Genomic DNA, 7198 nt, shown 5'->3' with positions numbered 1-7198 from the left:
GGCTTCACCCAAAGAATCATGGGAATGGTATTATTATTATTATTATTATTATTATTATTATTATTATTATTATTATTAATATTATTATTATCAATTGAATTTATATACTGCCCTATACCCAGAGGTCTCAGGGTGGCTCACAGAATAAAATAAAAATATAAAACCACAAAATACATCATCGAAATAAAAGCAACAGCCCAATAACCCCTCCCTGCTCCAAACACACACACACACACCACATTTTAAAAGGGCATACATAGGATGTCAATCAAATCAACCAAAGTTCTGGTTAAAAATGAATGCTTTTGCCTGGTGTATAATGAAGGTGCCAGGTGAACTTCCCTGGGGAGAGCATTGCAGAGACAGGGAGCCACTGCAGAGAGGCCCATTCTTGTGTTGCCACCCTCCGGACCTCTTGAAGAAGGGCCTCAGAAGTTGATCTCAAGATCTGAGTAGGTTTGTATGGAAAAAGACGGTTCTTGAGGTATTGCAGTCCTGAGTCGTTTAAGGCTTTATAGGTCAAAACCAGCACTTTGAATTGGGCCCGGAAACTAACTGGTAGCCAGTGCAGTCGAACCAGGATCGGTGTAATATGCTCAAACCATCTTGCTCCGGTGAGCAACCTGACCACTGAATTCTGCACTAGCTGAAGTATCCGAACCATCTTCAGAGACAGCCCTACATTTAACACATTGCAGTAATCTAACCTTGGTAGTTTACCCCTCAATTCCCAGCACCCACTACAAACTACCATTCCCAGCAGGGGAAGCCCATCACATCTCACTGCCTGAGGTGATACAAGAAGTTGCCTCCCCAGCTGTCCCACCAAAGCCTTGCATACAGAATCACACAGCTTTGAGCAGTCCACGAGACCTCACCAGAACCCAAAAGCCACCACCTCTTCTCCTCGTTGCCCCAGGCACCGGGGAGCACAGGGCATGCTGCCCCTTGGATTCTGCTGCCAGAGGCGGCTGCCTCAGTCCGCCTCATGAACAGGCCAGCCCTGATTCCCAGGCTTCTTTGGAGAAAGCCATTTGCTTTAAATGTACAGGGTGTGTGCAAAGCAAACCGTTTGCCCCACTCTTTCCCTACAATAATTTCTCTGCTCAAGATCCCATCCTGGTGCAACAGTCCAAAATACATTATATGAGGAGAACTTGCTTGCAGAAACGTGTACATTAGTCAAAACTGCTTAGTGATGTCTGTTAATTAGGAGAAATTCGCACTAAAATGCAGAAGAGTTTTCAAGAGGATTTAATTTTAATTTTTGCAATTGCTGCAGAATTGTGGATTTTGGATTGGAAGGGGGAGAAATGGAAATAACTGAACTTGACAGACCCTTCCATTGCTCCTGGTGCCCCTTGCCCAACCTACATCAATTGGGTCCCAAAATGTTGTGTCCTGTGGGTGAATCAAAGGAAGGCAGGGGCACAAAGCATGCAGCACCTTCCCAGTCCCCCAACATGTCCCAAAATCAGACCTGTAAAAAAACAACACATACTTTTGTCCCCACTTCCACTCTGCTGGTGCAACCCAGCAGGGAATTGGATGAAGAGATATACAGTGGTACCTCGGGTTACATACGTTTCAGGTTACATACGCTTCAGGTTACAGACTCCGCTAACCCAGAAATAGTACCTCGGGTTAAGAACTTTGCTTCAGGATGAGAACAGAAATTGTCCTCTGGCAGCACGGCGCCAGCAGGAGGCCCCATTAGCTAAAGTGGTGCTTCAGGTTAAGAACAGTTTCAGGTTAAGAATGGACCTCCGGAACGAATTAAGTACTTAACCCGAGGTACCACTGTAACCAGCTTCTCCTTTCTAGGATTGCATCCCTGGGAGTAGGGATGGAGGGGCAATTTGTTTGGTTGCATTTTAATAAGAAACTCCCTAATCCACACTTCTCAGACCAGTATGTGAACTGAAACATGGCTGTCCTTCGAAATTAACACTTTAAAAGAAAAGGCAATATAGTTTATGAAGTGATATGTGTGCCTGTTAGGGGAACCTTCCCCTTAGAAAGAGAGAGGGCAGATAATGGTAGCTGTTGCTTGCTGCGCAGCAGGGCATAGGTAAGTAAGTGGGTCATTCTGGGATGCTGGACTTTGGCAGCTGCCCAAGGATGCCAGCTTTTGACACCTAACCCAGGCCATAAACCCAATTCACCCATGCAGACCTGGTCAGACTCTCTGCAGCCATGCCAATAATTAAGACAAAGAGGGAAGCACAAATCCAGCCAGGATTGAACCTAGGACCTTCTACATGGAGGGCAGATGTTCCACCGCTGAGCTATGTCCGCTCCCCAAAATACTGTCCATGCACTGAGCCCCCTGTTGGGGAGAACTCAAGATTGCAGTGGAATCTGCTAGTTTATTGATTTATGGCAAAACAGGCTAATTTGAGACACATTTTTTGGAGTGGTGGGAATGATTTGTTGAAAGTGCAGAACCTTCTGGATGTTATTAAAGGCTGATTATAATATAGACACTAACTGTAAGGAAGGCAAAATGTATTGAGGCAAGCATCCAAATCCCACTGAAGGAGTGCTGGGAAATTTTCAGCAGAGCTTCTGTTCTCCCATGCTCTGATGGGAGTTGTCTTGGAAAGAAGCAACTAAGCTTCCGCCCTCCTGGATGCACTGCATGGAGCAAAAAAGATGCAAATCCCACAAAATTTATTTCATGTGGACAGGGCCAACCTGACACATTTTGCTATTTGAGGCGAAGAAGAAGGTGACACCCTCACATTTGGAATCGGACTGGACAAGTTGAATCTTACTTCATAACTGTTCATGGGACAATATCATCCACTGTACCTGAAGGCAAGGGCCACATCCACACCTTACATTAAAAGCAGCATTATCCCATTTTAAGTCATGGCTTCCAGCAAAGAATCCTGGGTGTCATGAACTGGCAGGACAACGGGGAGGAGGAAGAGGGACACACCGGGGCAAGATGGGGATGGGAAGGAAGTACTCACAGGGTGACAGAGGACAGCGAGTGGATAGGGGTCAGTGCACAGGAACCAGAGCAGCAGGACCCATTAACAGAGCCAGAGGGGCCCATGTCTCCATGAACATGAGGCTTAGGGAGCAGCGGGTGGGGTACTCCAGGAGGCCAAGGCATGCAAGGGCCCACAGCCCAGTCCCCTACCTGGCTGGGGGGGGTCTTGCTAGCTTTGGGAGGAGGTGTGTGATGCCTCAGCTGGAGTAGGCTCGGAACAGGTGAGGCTCACATGCCTCATCAAGCCCAGATCCTGCAGTCAGCAGGCAAAGTATAAAAGGGAAGCAGAGCTGAGGTTCTGTGTCTGTTCAACTGCCCATGATGATGGGCCTTAACCTGGATGCTCCTGGACGTCCAGAGGATTGTGCTTCGGGTTTGACTCTGCACTGTACCATGACTGCTGGACTTTGGACTTGGCTACTTGGATCGACCCTAAACCTTCTTTCCTGACCTTTGGACTTCGCTTGTGTGGATCAACCCTTGGATTTTGAACTTGGCATACTGACTTCGTTTGTCAGATTCATCTGTTCCAGCGGGTCTATTTTGAGTAGGATAACATTGGAGGCAGAATAAGCTATTTGTTTCCCCACCCCTGCCCCTCCCTGGCACTCCTCTGTCTACATAGGACAACCCCCCCCTTCATTTTTGTTCTCTCCCTTTCTCTTGTTCCAGACCTCTCAGTCTTTCTGCTTTACTCTATCAATCACCATCAGCGAAAAGACGATGGAGAGGGAGGCTGTTTTATTGGGGGAATAATCAGAGCTCATCTTGCAACCCAGTTTTGGTCCCAATCCTCTAGTAGTTGAAAACACCAAACTAGTAGTTAGAGAATGTCCTCACCCTGGTAGCCCTATTGGAATTTAACCAAGGTGTGGTAAAACATTGGCCAAGTGGCCTACATTCCCTCACTTGATACTATCACATTAAGCAGAAAGAGTCCATGAGTAGAAACCCCCTCACAAAGCATAATGCCAAGATCTGAATGGAACATCTATTCCTACCTTAAGAAAAAGATCAATGTCTATTTATAGTGACTGGTTATGATTATAATACATGCTCTCTTGGTTACAAAAATATCAAGACGGTATGGTTTTGCTTAATCTATGCTTAGTGTAAGCTAATAAAGCTGTCTGATAATGCTTCTGTTTAATTAGACAAACACTTGTGGGTATTTTGAAAGAACAAATGCCATCTCATTTAGGGGCATAATCACAGCCAAACCCATTATAAATAGCTTCCAAATGATGGTGGATTCTGATGTGCTCAAATAAACAGTGGATGCATATCACAGTGCAATATTTGTAAAATGCAAACTATAAGGTAATAATAAAATACAACTATTGCAAACATCCCCCCCTTATTGTCTGTATGCTTTATTTATTTTTATTTTATTTTTATCCTGCCTTTCTCCCAGTGCACGATCCAAGGCGGCTCACAGCATAAATTAAACTGGTATCAACTAAAGCACACACAATAATTTTTTTTTTTTAAAAAGCAATAAAATAAGCAACCCTATAAAAAAAAGCACTGAAAAGCTTTAAAAAGCACACAGAAAAGCGCAACACTGAACCTCAGATGATTCTGCCATAGCAGCCAATTAGTGGCCAAAGGCCTGAAGGGTGAGAAATATAATTGTCTGCTGGCAAAAGGAAAGCAGCGAGGGGGCCAGCCTAGAGGGGCCAGCCTAGCCTCCACAATCTGGGAGCAGCCACTGAGAAGGCCCTTCCTCATGTCCTCATCAAAACTTCCTGTGAGGTTGGCAGGACCTATGGAAAGGCCTCCCCAGAACACCTCAGAGCTGCATTATTGCACATCCTTACTTTGGAATAAGGCCTATTGAGATCAGCATGATTTACTTCCTAATATACATGCAAATGTAGCATTGTTAGGGCCTTGTTTTGAGATATACAGCGGCATTCTTGGATTTCCTTAGGAAAACAGATTACTTGTAATCAATCACATACCACATTTCTCTCAGTCGCAGTGGCCAATGACCCTGCAGGAATGGCTATGTTATTGTATAGAATAATGATCACTCTGCCTATTATTGATTGGCCCTGAGTATTCAGAATCCAGAGGCTTCCCTTTGTTGGCTTCAGAACGAAATTTTGCTTTCCTTTTGGAGGGGGGGGGGGAACTATTTTCTTTTCTCTCTCTTTCTACATAAGGAAATAATTCTGTGTTCTATCACAGTGCCAGTTTGACTGAATACATTAAGGGGAGAAAACCCTGTATTTTGCTAAATCCACAGAAATCCTGGGCGGATTGTTATTCAAACATGTGTAAGTGATGTTTTGTGTTTGAAACCACTGATGTTGGACTGCAAACAATAGTGCCATTTTGCAGAAGAAGAGTTATATGCGTTGGTAAGAAGAGTTACCTTTTTCTTCACATACATGGGGCTGTGTGGATTGTCCACACTTTGACCATGTCCGGATGATAATAGCTCAGCTCACGAAACTGGGGTCTTCACAAGCCTTTGGCTGTGTGTCCCTTTCACCTCTCCCTTTGTGGAAGCTACAATTCAACTAGGAAGTTTCCAATTAACCAGATTCCTATGTCATTCGAACCAGAAAGCAAAGACTATTAGCACCGGTGGCTCAAGCAGTCGTGGCCTCCAGGGATGGGTGAAGTGGCAGTGATGAGGTCAGGACAGCTCTGAGTTGGTGACAGCAGCTTCCGCAAGCCAGAGGCCCCCCAACCTTGCTTCACCCTATTCCTGTCAAGCATGCCACCACCATAAAGTTACCACTGCCTCTGTGACCCTGCACAAGCCGCTGCTGATTATCATCTTCAGTACATGTGAAGGGCTTGAAACTCCAAACAATAAAAAAGGAGATGGGAAACTGTAGTTAATCAGAAACTTTGGGCTTGAATTGCCTGTGCCATGAAATGAGGAGCAAAGGGAGGGTGTATATGAAAGACCTAATCACCCCTGCTTTGAAAAACAACCACCACCACCTTCCTTGCATTCTCCTTTCACCCTTCGCGGGATGGACAATGGCAGAAGACCCTTGAAATCTAGTAGCTCTGAGTCCATATCAGCAGCTCCTAAAGCATTGCAAGATAGGAACTGTGGCTTGAAAAAAAATATGCACACTAAAAGTCTGGCAATCTACCTTTTGGCCAGGGAATAACCTCCTCTTGTGTAAACACAGAGTTTATTTATTTATTCAGACACACACACACTTCCATCCATCCATCCATCCATCAATCAATCAATCAATCAACCTCCTTTATTGGCATAGAAAGTTAAACACATCAAGCACACTACAAACCAGCACTATTCAAGTTTAAACTGCGAAGTCTAGGTCTAGTTAAGCTTTGATAGTAATCACTGAATTTAATTCCATTCATCTGGGCTCTCCAGGTTCCTTTATTAAGTTGATATAAGGAAAGCAATAGCAAACCATTGTAAATTGGAAGATGCAACACTGCCAACGATCTGAAGAAAAATAATCTGAATAAACCACATTTGGAAACCATAATAGCTGTCAGGGTCTCTCTGTTTACATGTTGGTGGCTGGGAATTATTATTCATAACAAAGAGCAAAGTTCTGTAATTAACACAAATGTTTTTCACATCCCTACTGCAAGTGGGCTTCTGTCCATAGCTCCCTTTGCTGAGTGTAGGGGAGCGTTTAGAGCATAGGGCAGCTTGGTGAGAAGCACATGCTTGGCATGCAGAAAGCGCCAGGTTCAATCCCCGGCACTCTAGGTAGGACTAGGAATGGCCCCACCCAGTCTGAAATCCCAGAGAACTGCTACCAGGAAGAGTAGATAAAGGATATGGAAGTCATCTGAAGAAATACTGGGCCTAGATTAAAGGTAAAGGTAAAGGGACCCCTGACCATTAGGTCCAGTCGTGGCCGACTCTGGGGTTGCGGCACTCATCTCGCTTTATTGGCTGAGGGAGCCAGCGTACAGCTTCCAGGTCATGTGGCCAGCATGACTAAGCCGCTTCTGGCGAACCAGAGAAGCACATGGAAACGCCGTTTACCTTCCCACCAGAGCGGTACCTATTTATCTACTTGCACTTTGATGTGCTTTCGAACTGCTAGGTTGGCAGGAGCAGGGACCGAGCAACGGGAGCTCACCCCGTCACGGGGATTCGAAACGCCAACCTTCTGATTGGCAAGTCCTAGGCTCTGTGGTTTAACCCACAGCGCCACCCGTGTCCCATGGACCTAGATTAGG

The sequence above is a fragment of the Podarcis filfolensis genome, assembly GCF_964270895.1.
Source record: "Podarcis filfolensis genome assembly, chromosome: 8".
NCBI classification, from domain to species: domain Eukaryota; kingdom Metazoa; phylum Chordata; class Lepidosauria; order Squamata; family Lacertidae; genus Podarcis; species Podarcis filfolensis.
This window is presented reverse-complemented; position numbering follows the sequence as displayed.